This window comes from Poecile atricapillus, chromosome 19 (assembly GCF_030490865.1).
Source record: "Poecile atricapillus isolate bPoeAtr1 chromosome 19, bPoeAtr1.hap1, whole genome shotgun sequence".
In the NCBI taxonomy this organism is placed as follows: domain Eukaryota; kingdom Metazoa; phylum Chordata; class Aves; order Passeriformes; family Paridae; genus Poecile; species Poecile atricapillus.
The window spans coordinates 2,634,744-2,652,569 of record NC_081267.1 but is presented as its reverse complement, the minus strand read 5'-3'; the positions used below and the strand labels follow the sequence as shown (position 1 = coordinate 2,652,569).

The 17,826-nt window shown below is 54.5% G+C and overlaps 1 long non-coding RNA gene and 1 pseudogene across 1 annotated transcript; both read left to right on the top strand.

Annotated features, from left to right (window-relative positions):
* The window catches only part of LOC131586324 (zinc finger protein 850-like), a 505,482-nt pseudogene that overhangs the window by 378,832 nt on the left and 108,824 nt on the right, over positions 1-17,826 (top strand).
* Positions 10,354-11,191, top strand: LOC131586428 (uncharacterized). Its single transcript, XR_009279136.1, has 3 exons — positions 10,354-10,433; positions 10,711-10,767; positions 11,056-11,191. It is a non-coding gene; the product is annotated as an uncharacterized LOC131586428 (long non-coding RNA).

The following is a 17,826-nucleotide window of genomic DNA, read 5'->3' as shown; positions in this document are numbered from 1 at the left end:
TAGAGATGTCCATAGGAGCCCCTGCAGTGCAGCCCCTTTCTCTGAACAAGCCCCCTCCCTCCTGTCCCCCCAGCCCAGCCTCTGCCCTCAGGGCCAGGCTCCCAGGTGTGAAGCCCCTCCTGTGCAGGCAGAGCTGCAGCAGAGCCGTGGGGCAGCTCTGCAGCCCCGAGCCCAGTTCCCTCTGCAGAGCACAGGGCTGGGAGCAGCTGACCAGCACTGGGGGCTCTGGCGGGGGGCACAGCTGGCTCAGGGTGACGCTGTCCCCAGTGCCCGGCTGTGGGCAATGCTGGCAGTGCAGCCAGGGAAGGAGCTACAGCTCCCTTCATCCAATGCCATCATAAGGACACTTGGATGTCTCCCTGAGATTTCAGTCCCAGCTGGGAGCTCCAATACAGGATGCAAACCTGTCCTAGAGCATCTTTGTGTTATCTGAAAGACCTGTGGGGAAAGGCAAAGGTGCTCTGACACTGAAAATGCTGTTGGGTTGGTGAAATGAGCAACGTGAGTCCTTGGAGACAAATGTGGAGCTGGTGCATGGTGCATCCATCTGCTCTCAGCAGTATCTGATGATCTTTAAGGAAAACACGGGAGTGTGAACATCCCTCTTTTGAGAAAAGGGAAAGCCCAGAGAATCTCCAAGCAGAATGGAGTGACAGATCATCTCCCCTCAGTCTCCACTCATCATCTTGCCTCAGGGAACTCACTCTGTTCTACCAGATGGCAGCAGAAATGCTGAGAACTTCTGATATCAAAAAATACCAGGAGAGACACAGGGGAAGCTTAAAAGAAAATCTCAGAATTCCTATACACAAAAGTGTGTTCATGTGTGTTACAGAGGATGGTGGATGAGAAATGGCTTTGATTTCTCCTCTAAATCTTCTCTGTCTATTTCTTCACAGACAGGTCCCCATGTGCAGCCACAACAAATGTCCAACAGCAGCTCCATCAGCCACTTCCTCCTGCTGGCACTGGCAGACACGCGGCAGCTGCAGCTCCTGCACTTCTGCCTCTTCCTGGGCATCTCCCTGGCTGCCCTCCTGGGCAACGGCCTCATCATCAGCGCCGTAGCCTGCAGCCACCACCTGCACAGCCCCATGTTCTTCTTCCTGCTCAACCTGGCCCTCACTGACCTGGGCTCCATCTGCACCACTGTGCCCAAAGCCATGCACAATTCCCTCTGGGACACCAGAGACATCTCCTACACAGGATGTGCTGCACAGCTCTTTTTCTTTATGTTCTTCATCTCAGCAGAGTATTTCCTCCTGACCATCATGTGCTACGACTGCTACGTGTCCATCTGCAAACCCCTGCACTACGAGACCCTCCTGGGCAGCAGAGCTTGTGCCTGCATGGCAGCAGCTGCCTGGGCCAGTGGCTTTCTCTATTCACTGCTGCACACAGCCAATACATTTTCCCTGCCCCTGTGCCAGGGCAATGCCCTGGGCCAGTTCTTCTGTGAAATCCCACAGATCCTCAAGCTCTCCTGCTCAAATTCCTACACTAGAGAACTTGGGCTCATTGCAGTCAGTGCCTCTTTGCTATTTGGCTGTTCTGTGTTCATTGTTTTCTCCTATGTGCAGATCTTCAGGGCTGTGCTGAGGATCCCCTCTGAGCAGGGACGGCACAAAGCCTTTTCCACCTGCCTCCCTCACCTGGCCGTGCTCTCCCTAGTTATCAGCACTGCAGCATTTGCCTACCTGAAGCCTCCCTCCATCTCCTCCCCATCCCTGGATCTGGCGGCGTCAATTCTATACTCAGTGGTGCCTCCAGCCCTGAACCCCCTCATCTACAGCCTGAGGAACCAGGACTCAAGGCTGCAGTATGGAGAATGATGACTGGATGGTATCAGAAACATTAAACTGCTGGCCAATTCCTGCAAATCACTTGTAATAAAAGTCACCTTTGATATTTCTTACTGAAATTTCTTACTACAAAATTTCATTCAAAAATTTTGAAGGATCTTTTCTGTTGTTTTACTTTTCAATATTGTCCACAATAAAATGTAATTATTTGTGCCATTTCTCATTTTGTTTCTCCCTCCACTGTCCCTGTGGCCACAGACTGTGCCAATGAGGAGCTGTGCTCTTGATGGCTTTAAATGAAATAAAGGATCTCCCAGCAAAGTTTTCTCCAGAGATCCCCCTTTTGTTCCCTTCTCTGGAGCTGCAGCAGCAGTGTCTGTGTGCAGAGCTGGGGGCAGATCAGTGCTGGCACAGCAGCTGTGCCCAGGAGCAGCAGCACTTGGTGTTGCCAGTGCTGCTCCCGTGCCACTGCCCCGCTGCCCTCCTGGCCCTGGTGTTGCTGCAGGGCCTGAGTGCTCTCGGGGCCGGGCACAGCCCTGGGGGTGGCAGTGCCGGGGCTGCAGCAGGGACAGGCCATGGGCACTGCTGGGGCAGCGCTGACGCCTCAGGGCAGGGCCTGGGGGCTCCAGGCTCCTTGCCCAGGCTCTCTCAAGAACACGCCCAGGCCAAAGCTCAGCACAGAAAACCCCCGTGAGCAGCCCCAGCGTGGCCGTGGGCAGGCTGGGGGCAAACAGCATGGCTGGGGCTCTGCAAGGTCCCTGGGGGAGATGGGAAGGAGCAGCAGAGCAGGGGCTGATCCATCCCCACTGTGCTGGACACCCCAGGGCAGCGTCCCAGAGCGTCCTCATGGAGCTGCCAACAACATCCCCCCTGTGCAGCCCTGGCCTCTCCCCCAGCTCAGAGAGGTGCCGCATCCTTGCAGGCACAGACACGGCAGCACTGGCTCAGGAGCCCCTGTTTGCACTGCCCAGAGCAGGCGTCAGCACCCCCATGGTGCTGCTGTGGGGAGATGAACCTGAGGGAGCACAAATGCCATCAGCCCCTGGGGCCAGGCAGGACTGGGGGACAGGAGGGAAACCACTCAGGGTTGTCGTGGCCTCTGAAGTCACACAGAAAGTTTGTTCCCATGAGCTGTGAGTTTCCTGTGCCACTGCAGATGTTGGTGCTCAGGACCAGGAAATCCCAACCCTCTGAATCACACCTGGGATAAGGATTAGTGGAACTGCCGGAATGACGAGGACTGAAATGCTGGTGGAAAAAGCTGCACTTTAATTAACCCCATTTTCTGATGGAAAATAATCCAGGAATTTCATTCCTGGAATTGGAAAAGCAAGGAAATATTTTTTTAGGCGGTGTCATAGGCACTCCCAGACTGGGGGACTCCCTAACCCATCCCTTCCGGATTGAGGAATGGAAGTTCCTGGGATGAGCCAGGATTAACAAACACTTCCCTCAGGTGTGTGTTCCAGGATTTTTCTAGGTTTTCCCAGCCCAGGTGAGCCATGTGCAGCATTCCAAAGGGATTGAGCTGTTAAGTGGGAAATCTATGATTTTCCCAGATTTTTTTCCCATTTTTTCCCAACCCAGGTGAGCCATGTGCAGCATTCCAAAGGGATTGGTTAAAACCAGGAAGGATTTTGTTCCCCATGGGAACAAAACTGGTTCTAAAACCCACCCAGAAAGGCCAAATCCCAATTTTAGCAGCTTTTTCCACCTCCACTGGGTAAACAAAAACTGCTGGGCACGGTGTCACCCACCGTCTGGTCCTTGAGGAAATCTCCTCGCTCCCCAGGTGGTCCTAGGAGGGTTCCGGTCACCCCTTGGATAGCCCTTGCTAAAACGCGAGGGGGTTTCCTCAGGGAAGTGACAGACCCGAGAGTGACTTGCTTTCTGCAGCTGGTGCTGCAGGAGACGCTTCTCCCGGGATCCAGGGAACCAGGGAACCGCTGGCAGAGCTCCCTGTTGGGGCACCACTTGTCGCAGTGAGCGGAGGTGGTCAGGGTGCCGTGACCTTCCCAGGGAAGCGTCTCCTGTGGCACTTCCCCTGGGCACACAGGCACGCTTGCCTTGCCCCCGTGATTCAGCTGCGAGCCCTTCAAAGGGCTTTTGGAATGGCCGCTGTTCCTCGGGTGCTGCCGAAGAAAAGAGACGGGAGGCACCGTGTGGGGTTCCAAGGAGGTCTTTATTCTTCTCTCCCGAAGGGTCCCAGAGACAGCAACTGGCCCGGGCTCAGTGAGAGCAGGGATTATATAGGAAAAGCAGGGGGTGGGGTGGAGCAACAGGGACAATGGTCAGAGGATTCAGGGGTGGAACAAGGGGGAAGGGCCAACAGGGTAAAAATAATATGCATACAGGGGGAAAGACATGTTGGGAACCACTTAACCTGTGGCTGTAAAAATAAAAGCTCCCCATCGAGGCCTTTAGCCTCTGGGGGAGAGTGGTAAGTGAAAGCCTCCTATGGGCTCTTCCTCCAGGGGAGAGTGGCTACAGTATTGGCTGCTTCCTCAGCCCCCACAGTTCCCAGTATCTAGTTAACATCTCATAGTTCTTTGCATCATTTGGGTCCAACAAAGGGTTTACAATAGGAAACAACTGGTCCACTGTACCTTGTAAGGCTCCACTAGCAGTTTCTCCCTGCACATGTGCTCTGACCATCTTCATCACCAACTCTTTATCTGTTTTCCTTAGTGCTGTCATCATGAAATCACCTCAGTCTGGGTCTCAGTTCTTGACTATTAACTCCAATCTTTTTGCCACTTTGCTAGGGTTTTCTCTATAATTATGAACTTCTTCCTGCCAGTTATTCAGGTCACCAGTAGAAAAGGGGATCTTCACCCACACAGCTTCTCCTGTGGGACCCACTTCTTGCCTTAAGGGGGTGACTAAAGGCAAAGCTTTCTTGGTTTTATTCCTTGTACGTGTTGTCACTGGCATCCCCGCACTTGTCCCCTCACCAGGATTATTCATCTCATTCTCACTTTCATTTAATTGAGGGAGAGGAGTGGTTGCTTGAGGGGGAAGGTAGAGCTGGCCTGGAATAACTCGGCTGTGAGTCTTGGACATCTATAACAGTGTCTTCCTCGCACTTTTTTGCCAATTTCAAACATCTCTGCCCTAAACTACACGCTGAACAACATCTCTTTATTTTCCACCTGTTATCTCTTTCCAAAGGAAGGACCAAAGTCTCCTGGGGGTCCAAATTAAAGCCATATTCTTGGTGCCACTCAGGTTTATTCTTCAGGGTAAAAAAAAGTGTCTGCACATATCACTTGGTCTCATTTGTCTTCTTTTTTTAAAAAATAACATCAACTGTAACAGTGGATGATCATTTAAAGTTCCATTAGGCAGTCCATTTTCACCACTTTCTAATTTTTACCAAGCCTACCATTGGTTATAGTATTTAATCAGATCACTTTGTTTCAAAAAATGACCCTCTGGGATTCCTCCCAAGTCTTTCTAATGTGCTAAAATACATTCTAGTGGACTCTTCGTGCCTTGGCCCAGATGTCCCTTGTCTGTGTCACACCTCTGAGTTTGGAATGGCCACCAGCCAGGATGTGTCCCAAGGAGGCCGTGCCAGCTTCTGTGCAAGGCCCCGTTCCCTTCCTGCTGCAGCTGCGTCGGCAGCCCTGGGGGCTCCTTCTGCTGCCCTGAGCCTGCAGAGCAGGGCAGCGTTTGCTGATGGTTTGAGCTGTTCCTAAAGATCCTGTCAGGCTGTCTTAGACACTTTGGGCAAGGGATTCCTTCCAACCTGGGCCACTTAGGGGGGGATGGGGGTGAAACCAGGGCGGGTGGCAGTGTGTGCAAGGGCCCTTTGTGACACATGGTCACCATGGGATGGAAATGGACAGGGTGTCAGAGGGCCCTTTGTGACATGTGGTGACATAGGAGCTGGCGGTGACAGGACCATGCCACAGTGCTCGGTGCACGCGACGGGACAGGACGCGCCAGAGCGGTGCTGTGAGGAGCCCCCGCACAGCGCTCTCGTTTGTGTCTGACCCGGAGCTTTTCTGAGCCGTCATTCCTGCAGGTGACCTCGAGGCCAGACCACAGGAATTGCTGACCTGTGGCCTTGCTGAGGTTTCTCTTCTGCAGGTTCTCTTGAGGGCAGACCGTGGGACTTGGTGCCCCGGAGCTTTCCTGAGGCATCGCCCATCCCTGCAGTCACTGCCCTTGAGACCAGAGCACCATCCTTGACGAGGAGCCTCCTGTCCTTGTGGCAGGAGCCCTCAAGACCCGAGTGCAGGACTTGCTGTCTTGCAGTCTTGCCAGGACTTCAGTCTTGCAGGCGCCTTCCAGGCACAACTGCAGGACTTGGTGACTTGGAGCTTTACCGAGCCATCCCTCCTGCAAGTACCATAAATCCAGTCACTGCCATGGAGCAGCGACCCCCAAGAGTGCCCAAGTTGGCCTGGGTGGAGGAGGAGGAAGAAGGCGGCCCTGGAGATGCCCCAGCACAGGAGACTGAAGAGGTGCAGCACTTCCAGCCACTGCAGGAGGGTGAGTGGCAGAGCTGGGCCAGCTTGGCCACATCCCATCCCATCACGTCCTGTCCCTTTCCGTTCCCTCCCGCCCCTTCCCATCCTCTGGGGACGTGCCCACAGAAAGGATGGAAGAAGGCCTGGGGCTACCCCCCCAGCAGTGGCCACACTCCATCCCCTGGGGCATCCCAGGGCTGTCCCTGCCTGGGGAGTGCAGGGCTGGGCTGCGTTCTCCGGCCTCTCCCGCAGCCCCTCAGCTCTGGCTGCTCTTTGACAGATGCAGCCATGGACGGGACACAAGAGCAGGACCTTGCTGGTGGCCTCTTCCACAGAACAGCGCAGGTACCTGCAGCCATCCCCACCTGGGCTGGGCCTGCTGGCACTGCTCAGCCCCCCAGCACCATGCTTGGAGCTCTCCATGCAATATCCCTCTCTTCCCACCCTTCCTTCTCCTGCCCAACTTGCAAATTCATCAAGTGCATTTGGCAGGAAGAGACCAGTGCCATGGGCACTGGGTCCATGGAAAACGGTGACGTCTACACCACCGACACCAGTGCTGCCATGCTGGAATTGATTTTGGAGGAGAGTGTTTCCATTCCAGAGCAAGTAAGCAGCCTGTGGCCAGGGTTTGATCCTCCAGGGATCGCTTGGCCTCCCAAGCCATGCCTGCTGATCACTCTAAGCCTTTGAGGCCATTGCAGCGTGGTGAAAAGGGAAGCACTTCTCTGGGGAAGCTGGGGACATTCCTGACTCCCTGTGGCAGCTTTCCAAGTCTCCCTGTGCCTTCTCCAGGTGCCTGCCATGGTGAGGTACATCCACCAGTGGCTCATGGCCAATGAGTCTGCTGAGCACAGGCTGGGCAGGACACTGCTGGATCTCACTGAGGCACAGCCTGCTGATGTGGTCATTGCTCTCCTGCGTGTGGCCCCAGCATGTGACAGGTACGGGGCCCACGTGCCCAGAGGGCTCAGGGCTCCTCAGCCCATCAGCCTGCACAGCCTGGCCCAGGTGTCTGACCAACAGAGAGTTCCAGGGCCCTCTGGCTGCTCCCTTTCCCAGCCCTGCTACATCGGCCCCTGAGCCTGCTGCCATGCCATGCCCCCTCAGGGCCCTGTCCCCACAGGGCTGGGCTGCCTGGGTGCTGCTGCTGGTGAGGGGCAGCGGGCAGAGGCAGAGCTGGCAGCCAGTTACCCCCCCCCACTGCTGCCCAGGCCACGGGGATGTGTCTGAGACCCCCGTGAGACAGAGCTGTCACCCCACAGAGCTGCCATGACCATGTGGAAGACGGTCATGTGCTCGAGCAGGACTGTGGAGCCAGTGGTGCAGATACTCCTCGATGTGCTGGGGAACTGGCCAGAGCACAGCACGTGCACCTCCGATGGGGACAACACGGGTGTCTTTGCCCTGGCTGTGAGTTTCTGCAACTGACCTTTGCTCACCCCATGGCCAGCCGTGTCTTCAGCAGCTCTGTTTCCTCCTTCCCCCACTGCATCTCCCTGCCTCAGGCACTGGGCTCAAACCTGGCCTAGGGGCAGCTTCAGGGGCACCAGGCCCGATGCTCCCCCTGTGTCTCCCCCAGCCTCTCCCTGCCACGCTCAGGCCCTGCCACAGAGACACCTCGGCACTGAGCGCTGTCTCAGGGTGCTTTGTCCTCTGCAGGCAACTGTGGTGATGTGGAAGTTCCTTCAGGTGCCCTGTGTCCCACGTGTAGTGAATGGGTATTTCCCCCACCTCTTGGTGCATCTGCTCTTCCAAGTGTTCTTCAGCACTTTGGATATGCCAGAGGAAGTTGATACCTTCTGGAAGAGATGCCAGAAGCAACACGGCCTTGCCACCAGCCCCAACAGGTGCTCCATCCCAGTCCTCCTGTCCCTGCCATGTCCCCATGGCAGGAGCCCGTGCTCCCAGCGTGACGTGGGCCTTGCTGTGCACACAGGTTTGCAGTGCAGACCCTGAAGTCCCTGCTCTGCCTTCTCCGGTGTGAGCGTGTGGTTCTGGAAGTGGAACGCAAGTGTGGCTGGGACACGCTGCTCTGTGCTGACACCCACCACTATGCCGTGGGTCTGCTGGCCAGGTGAGACCCCCTTCTCCCCACTGCCTCTGGCATTTGTGCCCTGTGTGTCCAGGTGCCCCACACCATCCCAGTGGTTGTGGGCACCAAGGAACAACCAAGGAGACTTCAAAAGGCTGGGAGAGGAGGGTGCCCAGGAGCAGCCACCTCCCCAAGGGCCCATGTCCCCTTGCAGGCTGGTGGGGAAAGATCAGCCCTCTGTGAGTCATTCCTGGGAGAGCTTTACTGCTGCTGGCTCAGAGTTTTGCTTCCTTTTTCCTCCATTCAGAGAAATGTGCTCTTCATCCGTACACTTGTGTTCTGGGGTAGCATTCTACCTGCTCAGCCTGCTCAGCAAAGAGATGCCATTCTGGGATTTTGCTGCCCTGGCATTCCTTGTAGAGGTGAGCCTGAAGGCCAGCTGCTTTCCAGCTCTCTGCCCTCTCACAGCTGCAGCTGCCTGGGATTTGGCTGCCCGTGCTCTGTGCTGCTGCCAGGGCCCAGCTCTGTGTGGTTCCAGCCTCCTGCCAGCCAGCTCCCCTGTCACTGCCCTGTGCCTTTCAGGTCCTGGAGTGCCTGGACTTGACTGAATGCAGTGACAGCATCCTGGACATCCTGTCAAACCATCTGCAGAGCGAGTGCAGGGAGAGGCAACGCTTGGCACTCAGAGGCCTCCTAGTGCTTGGCAAGAATCCCCTGATGGTGAGAAGGGGGCAGTGGCTGAAGCCATGCGGGCAGTGTAGGGATGGGGAACGCAGTCCCTGGGCTTAGCTGAGCTTCAGACACGGAGGCAGCTGCTCCCAGCTCTCCTGCCTCCCGGCTCAGCTGCCCAAGTGCTTTAGGACCAGCCTTTGGCCTCTGGGCCCTGCAGCAGCAGGGTGGGGTTTCACAGACTTCTCTTCCCCACAGGCCAAGAAAATGTGGAGCCTGACTGAAAACCTGCTGGAGCTCCTGCAGGAAAATGATAGTGACGTGGTCAGGATGACCATGGTTCTACTCAAATATTTGTTCCTGTATAATAGTGCCCCGATAGCCATCCCCATAGCCCGGCAGCTGGCTGAGGTACTCCTGCCACTGTTTGACAATGTAAGGTTCTGTGCCCTCAGCCACGGCCGCTGGGTGCTGCCCAGACACTTTGTGCCCTGTGTATTCGCAGGCCAGACCAAAGGGGGCCCGAAGCATCCAGTGCTGAAGTCTTTTTTCCTTCCTTTCATACAGGATGATAACCAGGTGCAGCTGTGCTCCATGTTTGTATTTAAAAAGATGATAGATTTATTAATGGAAGAGGGAAGAAAGGCCCTGAAGTCACACGTGCGCCAGAGCCTGCTGCCACTCTTCTTCCACTGCCATGAGCAGAACCAGCATGTGGCAGAGGTGAGGACACCTGGGCTGCCGGTGGCACCCTGGGAGAGGGCTCGGCTGCCTCCTGCCCTGGCACCTCCAGGCCTTGGCACACGAATGCGGGTCCTGTGCCTGGGCTTGTGGGGCCATCTCCAGTCTCTGCTGCTCTCCAGGTGTCCCAGGAAACGCTGCATTCTTCAGCCAGATTCCTGAAGAGGAGAGATATTGAACAGATGCTGCAGCTGGATAAGAAACTCTGGAAGTTCAGCGAAGGCCTGGTAAGGACGGCCTGGACGGCCCAGCCTCAGCCTGGAGAAGCTCCCTGTCCCCGGTGCCCAGTGTGTGGGGCTGGCAGCTGCGCCCCTGCCCGGTGCTGCACCCAGGGGCACCAACCTGTGCCCCACACGCCGCTCCCTTCCCTGGGCTGCATGGCTTCTTCTCCAGGCTCCTCTGGCCCCGAGTGGGGATGCAGGGAGGGGTGACACCCCGGCTCCCCGGGCAGCAGCCGGCCCTCTGCCCCCTCCAGAGCCCGGCGCCAGCGGCTGCTGGCCGGGCCTCAGGGCTGGGCGGGCACGAGAGGCCGGGGCTGGCCGCAGGCAGTGCCCGGCCGAGGGGCAGAGCCCGCACCAACCCTTCCCTCCTGCCGCTCTCTCCAGCTGGCACAGGACAGGAGCCGAGCGGCCGAGCAGCTGCGCCGGGCCCTGCCGTACCTGCAGAGCCCACAGGAGCCCCTGCGAGAGGCGGCCATCAGGTTCATCGGTGAGCCACGAACCCGGGCTCCCTCCCCGCCCCGCCGCAGCTCGGCCCCGGCCCCGGCTGCTGCCCCGGCAGCGGCACCCGGGCCCGGCGCCCTGGAGCCCCGGCTGCCCTCGGGGCTGCTGCCGGCCTCTGGCAGCCGTGCCCTTGGGCTGAGTCAGGATGCGGCAAGGGCCCGGGCTGAGCCCTGCCGGGGCGGGAGGGCGTGTGGCCACAGGGCTGGCAGCGCCGCTGGCAGGGAGCTGTGCCGCCGGGGCCCTGACAGGCTCTGTGTTCCCAGGGATGGCCGGGGAGCACCTGAGGGAGAAGAAGAAAGAGATGCTGCTCATTTGTGAGGGTGAGTGAGGGCAGCGGGCTGTCAGCGGGGCTGTCGGGGGGAGCTGCAAGCCCTGGCCTGGCTGTGGAGGGCTCTGCTCCCTGTGTGGATGAGGGGCGGTGTGGGCAGAGCACACCGAGATTTCAGGGGCACGTGGGGCATTCGTGGCCGCAGCTTCGGGCTGATCCCCTCGGTCCCTGCTCCCTGCTGGCCATGGCAAGAGCCAGCTGGGATGGCCCTGGCAGGGGGCTCTCCGTGGGCCCCCGCAGGTCTGGGATCTGACCGTGGCTCTGTCCGTCTCTCTTCCAGCCCTTGAAGACACAGCATGTGACAGCAGCCTGGAGGTTGGAAGCCTGGCACTTCAGACTTTGTGCCTTCTCAGGGCAGGAGACCACGCTCCTATCTCCACCTTCCAGAGGCTGCGAGATCAGCTCCGCAGGGCATGGAGGTCACGGCCTCGTCTGTCGGGCCTCAGCTGGCTGCGCTGCTGGAGCTCTGCAGAGAGCTGATCTGGGAGGCTGTGTCTGCTGGGGCCACATGAGCAGCCAGCAGGGACTTTTCTTCCTTCGAAGATTGTTCTTTTCTTTTTTGTTTTGCTTTAGGATGTAAATAATATAGGATATGTTATAATAGTCAGACTCCCAGGACCTTTCTTTTGCTGCTCAGGGTGTGTGGGGCATAGGGGAAGAGGGGGAAAAGGGGGCTTGTGCTCTGCAAGCTGCCCAGGCGTGCAGTGGTGCAGGGAAAATGGCCAGAAGCCCCTTGGCCTTTGGTGGTTCTGCTGAAGCCACAAGCCCTGTCCCAGCCAGGAAGTGCCATCTGTGTCCTGCTGCTTGTGTTGCTGCCTGGATTGCTGAGGGCTCTGTCATGATCCGCTAACACAGGCAGGAATCATGAGAGATTAGTTTGATCTCCCAGTGCAAAAGGACACAAAGGGATTTCAGCTTAAATCACAGCAATAGTGCACTTTTATTTTAGTGCCAACAACAGGAGTTCTAGCTGCTATGGTTTTTTGAAGGAAAATTGCTGTAGGTTTATGTGATTCTGGAAGGGCTCGAATTAAAGGGGTCATCATTTCACAGGTAATTGCATTGGTGATTCATAGCCAGTAGTTAATTTTCTGTCATGTATCATTTGCAAGCAGGCAGCTTTGTGCATGTCTTCCAGTAGCTGGTCAGGAGTACCAACTATAGCTACAGGGTCTCCCCTTTCCAATGGATTAAGCCCTGCTGCCCAATGAGCTGCGTGCTGAGTTAGGGACCACGGGTTACATCTGTCTCCTGCTGTTCAGAAGACCCCATGTCCCCAGTACCCACTGGCTTCTTGTTCTGTCAGTCAAATCTGATCTCCTCCGGTGAGAGATGCAGTATGTGTTCTGTCTCTGACTCGTGAGGGAGACGCCCGTACTCCTTTTTCAGCTCAGCCAATTCAGCAGCAGTGTACAGGATTTCTTTAGTGGTTGTATGCAAATCAAGATCTTCATCATTGATATGATTATATTCTGTTTTAATGAAAGGTTTCAAGCTAGGACAGCAGTGCTCCCCACAATTTTTCATCAGTTAGTTCTTTTTGAGGGTAAATTTGATTAATGAGAAGGGTTTCCCTCTCCTCTGTTTCTTTGGTGAATAAGCATTCTTTGAATTTTTAACCCATTCCTCTCTTCGGGCCACTGGCAAGAGATGGATCTCATTCCTTTCTTCATCTAATTGTTTTTGCAAAATTTCAACTGGGTTTTGAAAGGAGTCCATTCTAGTTCTTTCCTCACCTTTTTGCTTAAAGCAAGTTTCTCTAGCTGCCGTAAGACAAGCACCCAAAACTGAGCAGAGTATACATTTTTGCCAAGTAAAAGCCTTTGGAACCCATACTGGAGGTCTCCTCCTCATCCTTGTCTCCACCATGTGCCTACCAATATCCTTGTGCCGTGGAGCATTTGCTCTAAGCCACACCTTGGGTCACCCCGCTGCCGAGTGTCACAATCCCCTAACACAAGTGGGAGTTGTGAGAGGTTCGTTTGATCTGAGTGCAAAAAGGACACCAGGTGATTTCAGTTTAAATCACAACAGCACTAATGCACCTTTATTTTAGTGCCAGCAGCATGGGTTATGTGATAGATGAGAGGGAAAGAGAGAGAGAGAGAGGGAGAGAGGGATAAAGAGGCAAAATGCAAAAAGAAAAAAAGGGGGGTTATCGCTACCAACGGATGAGACAGTGTCGCTGGTGTCTTCTTCCATGGGGAGATCTCTCTTGAAGAAAGTAACTTGGAAAAGTCACTTTTACAGTCTGTTTCAAAGCAAGCGGCAGCTGGCCAAGAGGTGGGGAAATTCCTCGGCTGTTGTGATGAGACCCCTTGCTCTGGGAAGCAGGTGTAAGGTACAGAACAGGCCGCTCCTTACAAGTCCCTGCTCAGCAGCAGGAATGAAGGCAGTGTACCTTGACAGCACAACAAGCACACCTGCAAACCATCACCTGGCAAGCTTCCACCTCAACCAGGCCAGAACCCCTGCACAAAGTCCCTTGGGGTCTTCAGGGTCTCGGTCTCTGTTCTTGCGATGGTTGTGGGGCAGATGAGGGTAACTTCAGACTGTCTCTTACACCCTAGTAACCCCAAATGACTGCAATGACCCCAAATTGCCACAAATAACCTCAAATTACTCTAAAGGACCCCTCTGGCCCCACACCTGACCCCAAATGACCCTTCTGGCCCCACACCTGAACCCACAGGACACAGACATTTACCCCCTGCTGAGCTTGGTCCTATACAACCCCAAATCCTTCAAAAATCCCCAAAATTTGACCCTGGGAACTTCCTGGATGAGCAGGGTCAGTTCCAGCGCAACGAGGCCTTTGTGCCCTTCTCGGCCAGTGGGCACCCCAAAAATCCCATAAATCCTTGGGGTGGGGTCCTAAATCCTTCTGGAATCCCAAAAATCCCCAAATTCCTTTGTGGAGGGGCCCTACATCCTTTTGGGATCCCCTAAATCCCATAAATCCTCGGGGTGGGTACTCCAGACCCATTTGGGACCCCCACCCCTGAAACCCCCAGACCATTTTGGGACCCCAATCCCAAAGCTCCCAGACCCTTCAGGGACCCCCCAGACTCTGAAGCTCCCAGACCCTTTAGAATCCCCTAGGCCCTTTTGGGATCCCCAACCCCTGAAACCCCCAGCCCCTTTTGGGACCCCAGACCCTTTTGAGACCTTCAGCCCCTTTTGGGACCCCCAGCTCCTTTTGGGACCCCCGGACCCTTTAGAGACCCCCAGCCCTTTTGGGACTCCCAGCCCCTTTGGGACCCCAGCCCCTTTTGGGACCCCCAGCCCCTCTAGAGACCCCCAGCCCTTTTGGGTCCCCCGACCCTTTGGGGTGGGGCGGTGCTGACGCCCCCTCCCCACAGGGCAGTGGCTGTGCCTGGGGGAGGCGCTGGCGCGGGCAGAGCTGTTCCTGTTCCTGACCTCGCTGCTGCAGCGCCTGCGGCCGCGACCCCCGGCACCCCCCGAGGAGCTGCCCACGGCCCCCCTGGAGAGCGGCTTCGCCAACATCGTGCCCCGCTTCCAGCTCCTCCTGCTGCCCCAATGAGACCCCCCCAAATTCCAGACTGCTCCCCAAATTCAGGAACTGCCCCAGGATCGGGACCCTTCCCCATGGCTGGAAAATCTCCCCCCAGATCCTCCCCAGATTCCACTCCCAACATCCCCCTCGCTTCCAGCTCAGGATGGTGCCCTGATGAGACCCCTCCCCAAATCCCACCCCCGAGATGCCTCCCCATTGCTGGAAAATCTCCCCAAATCCAATCCAAACCCCACCCCAAAATCAGGAATCCCCCCCTGAGACCCCTCCCCAAATTCAGGACGCCTCCCCAAAATGCCCCTCCTCACTGGGATCAGGACCCCTCCCCATCAATGGAAATTGCCCAAAAACCCAAAAAATCCTCCCCAAATCCCCTTCCCACAATCAGAACACCCCTGGGACCCCAGAATTTCCCCCAAAAACCACCAAATTCCTCCCCAAAAATCCCAAAATTCCTCACAAATCCCCCCAAAAAACCAGAAAACCCCCATACTCCCCCCAAAGTCCCAAATCATCCCAAGACTCAAAATCTCCTCACAAAGCTCCAAATTTCCCCCCAAAAATCCCAAATTTTTCCCCCAAACCCCCAATTTTCTCAAAACCCCCAAAATTCTCCCCACTCCACAAATTTTCCCCCAAAACCACCAAATCCTCCCAAAATCCCAAATCCCCCCCCCCCAAGACTCTCAAATTACACCCCAAATCGCCAAAATTCCCCCCCCCAAGACTCTCAAATTTCTCCCCAAAAATACAGGGAGTGCTTCTAAACAACCAAATCCCTTCTCCCCAAAATTCCCCTCTGGACTCCAAATTTCCCCTAAAACTCCCAAATTTCCCCCCCCAAACCCAGTTTTTTTTCCCCAAAACCCAGAATCCTCCCCCTAAAAAACCCAGAGTTCTCCCCAAAACCCCAAATTTCTCCCCCAAGCACCCAAATGTTACAAAAAAATCCTAAAATTCCTGCCCTAAAACCCCAGAATTCCTCCCAGGACCCCTGAAGTTTCCCCCCAAAACCCCAAATTTCCCTCCAAACCCCCAAATTCCTCCCAAATTCCCCCCAAAAACTGGGAGAACCTCCCAAAAAAATACCAACGCCTCTTCAAAACCCCCCCCAAAATCACAACTCCCTCCCCAAGAATAAACAAAAAAGCTGAGAATGTATATCTTTTTATTTCACATTTTTCACACCTTGGGCAGGGGTATAGGGGGGGAAATCCCAGAATTCTCAGGATTTTTCACATTCTTTTGGAGAGAGGGGGTCTTCCCAACTTTTCCAGCACCCCCCAGGCAACAGCTCCTCAAAATTCCTGCCCCTCAGCCCCCCCAAATTAAGTGCACATAAATAAAAAAAAGAGGAAAAAAAAGAAAAAAAAAGGGAAAAAGGTAAAAAAGAACAGGAAAAAAAGACACCCTCACCCCAGTTTGGGGGGAGGGGGACGAAGGTAAAATTGCGGGAGGGGTCGAACCCCCAGAAAAAAAATTGAGGGACCGCTAAAAAAAATCGGGGGAACTACCACAAAAAAGCTCATTTTGAAAAATTCTAAAACCATTAAATAAATGGCAAAGAGGCAAAAAACCTGAAAAATTTGGGGGAGAACCCCCAAAAAATGTGTCAAAAATGGGGAACTCCCCCTTGAATCTAAGGGATTTGGGGGAATTTTTTTTCCCAAAAGCTGTGGGTTTTTGAGGGTGGCAGGGGAGGAGAGACTCCCTCCAAATTCCTGGGGGTGTCCTCGAGATCCAGCGAAGGCACCTGGTCCTGGAGGAGGACAAAAAGGCCATTTTAGAAAAATTAAGGCAATTTGGGGGGATTTGGGCAAATTTTAGGGAATTTTGGGATTTTTTGAGGTCTGGGGTGTGGTCTTGATTTTGCGGGGTCTTGCGTTCTGGGGCCGCAGGATCATGTCCAGGGAGGCCACAGTTACCAGGAACAGGCATGGGATACCAACGAGATGGGATTCTGCTCAGGAAAACATTTATTCAGCTCAGGAACAAACTCAGATCCAGACAGCCCCGAACAGAGGCAGGGAGATGGGGTTTGAGAACCAGGGTGGAGTTCAAGGTCAGGGACCACTGGGAACACAGCAAGGGAGAAACCCCAGGGGCCCAAACCCAATCAGAAATCCCTGGGCTGCCTCCCCATGAGGGGTCCAGGGTGGAGTTTCTTCCTGGGCTAGAAGGGCCCTGTCCTGGGGTGACTTTATGATACTGGTATCCCCAATCGTCTGGTTTATGTTATATATTAAGTTCTGCACCTTTAAGACTGACTCTGAGAGCAAGAGAGGGGGGTAGAAGAAGCCGCAGTTTGTGTTAAAGAAAACATCACTCCCACACATCTCGCTCCTGGACTGTGTTGTCTGCAGCACGGACAGACAGCGGGACAGAGCTTCTCCCTGGTTTTTAGTTAGTTTTAGCTAGCTGAGGCAGAGTTCCCCGGACCTTGTTTTTTTTCCTTTTTTTCTGGATCTGTGCAAGCCTGCTCTGGACTGAACACCCAGCCAAACCCCGGGAGCTCACAAGCCTGTGGCCCACCGGGGCCTGGGCCTCGGCACTTTTCCAGCGCCGGAGGGACTGATAAGAACCTGAGCGAGCCGAGCTACACCACATGAAAAGGACTTTTCTTCCTAGATTTGCCATCCCATCGAACAACAAGAAGTTTTATTATTTAATATTACTCAATTTCTGTTAAATAAACAGCTTTTTCCACTTCTCTCCAAAGAATTTTTTTTTTTTCTTTTCCCGGACCAGAAAGTGAAGGGGGGCATTTCCCTGAGGAAATCCCCATTTAGAGTTTTCCTTCCTAATTTGCCCTAAACTAGGACAAATACACTTTTGGCACTCAACGTGGGGCAAGAGAAAGTAGAAAAACCTGTACTGATTGTTGGTTGTATTTTTAGTTGTATTTATTCTGTATTGGGATAAAGCAGTCAGTAGCCATGTTGTTTGGATACATAATATCTCTTGAGGTAGAAGCCTTCATGTCAATCTGGTCCCTAGAATTTTTTGAGGTTTTAATACCTGTCTTTGCCCTCTTTCACAGTAGAGAGGCACGGATTAGAATGGTTATTGTGCTGGGCTCGGTGATAATGATTTATAGAAAGTTCATAGAACGACTGAAGTTTCTGTCAGGTATATTTGGCTTATGGTTTCTTCGCCCGACCCTGCCTCCCAGTCCCAGTAGCACATTTTGAGAGTTTATTGGTAATTGTAACCAGTTTGTTAGAGGAAGAGCAGGGGATGAGGCTTTTCAGCCTTTTCTTTCCTTCTTCTCCTTTGAATCTGTTATGTCCCTCTTTGAGAATATCCAGTTTCCCCTGAGTGTTAAGGATACCACATTCCTGGTCACTTTCCTAGTAGTTCAGCTGTTAAGCTTCCTCTATATGGTCTGCAACTTCTCTAGAATGAGGGCTGAGATATCCAGAAAAGCCAATGAAACCCCTGCCCCAGAAGTAGACTCAGGTGTGGGAAATCCTGAGTGGTGTAGAGAATGAGAGAGAATTGGCCGAACTCTGAAGG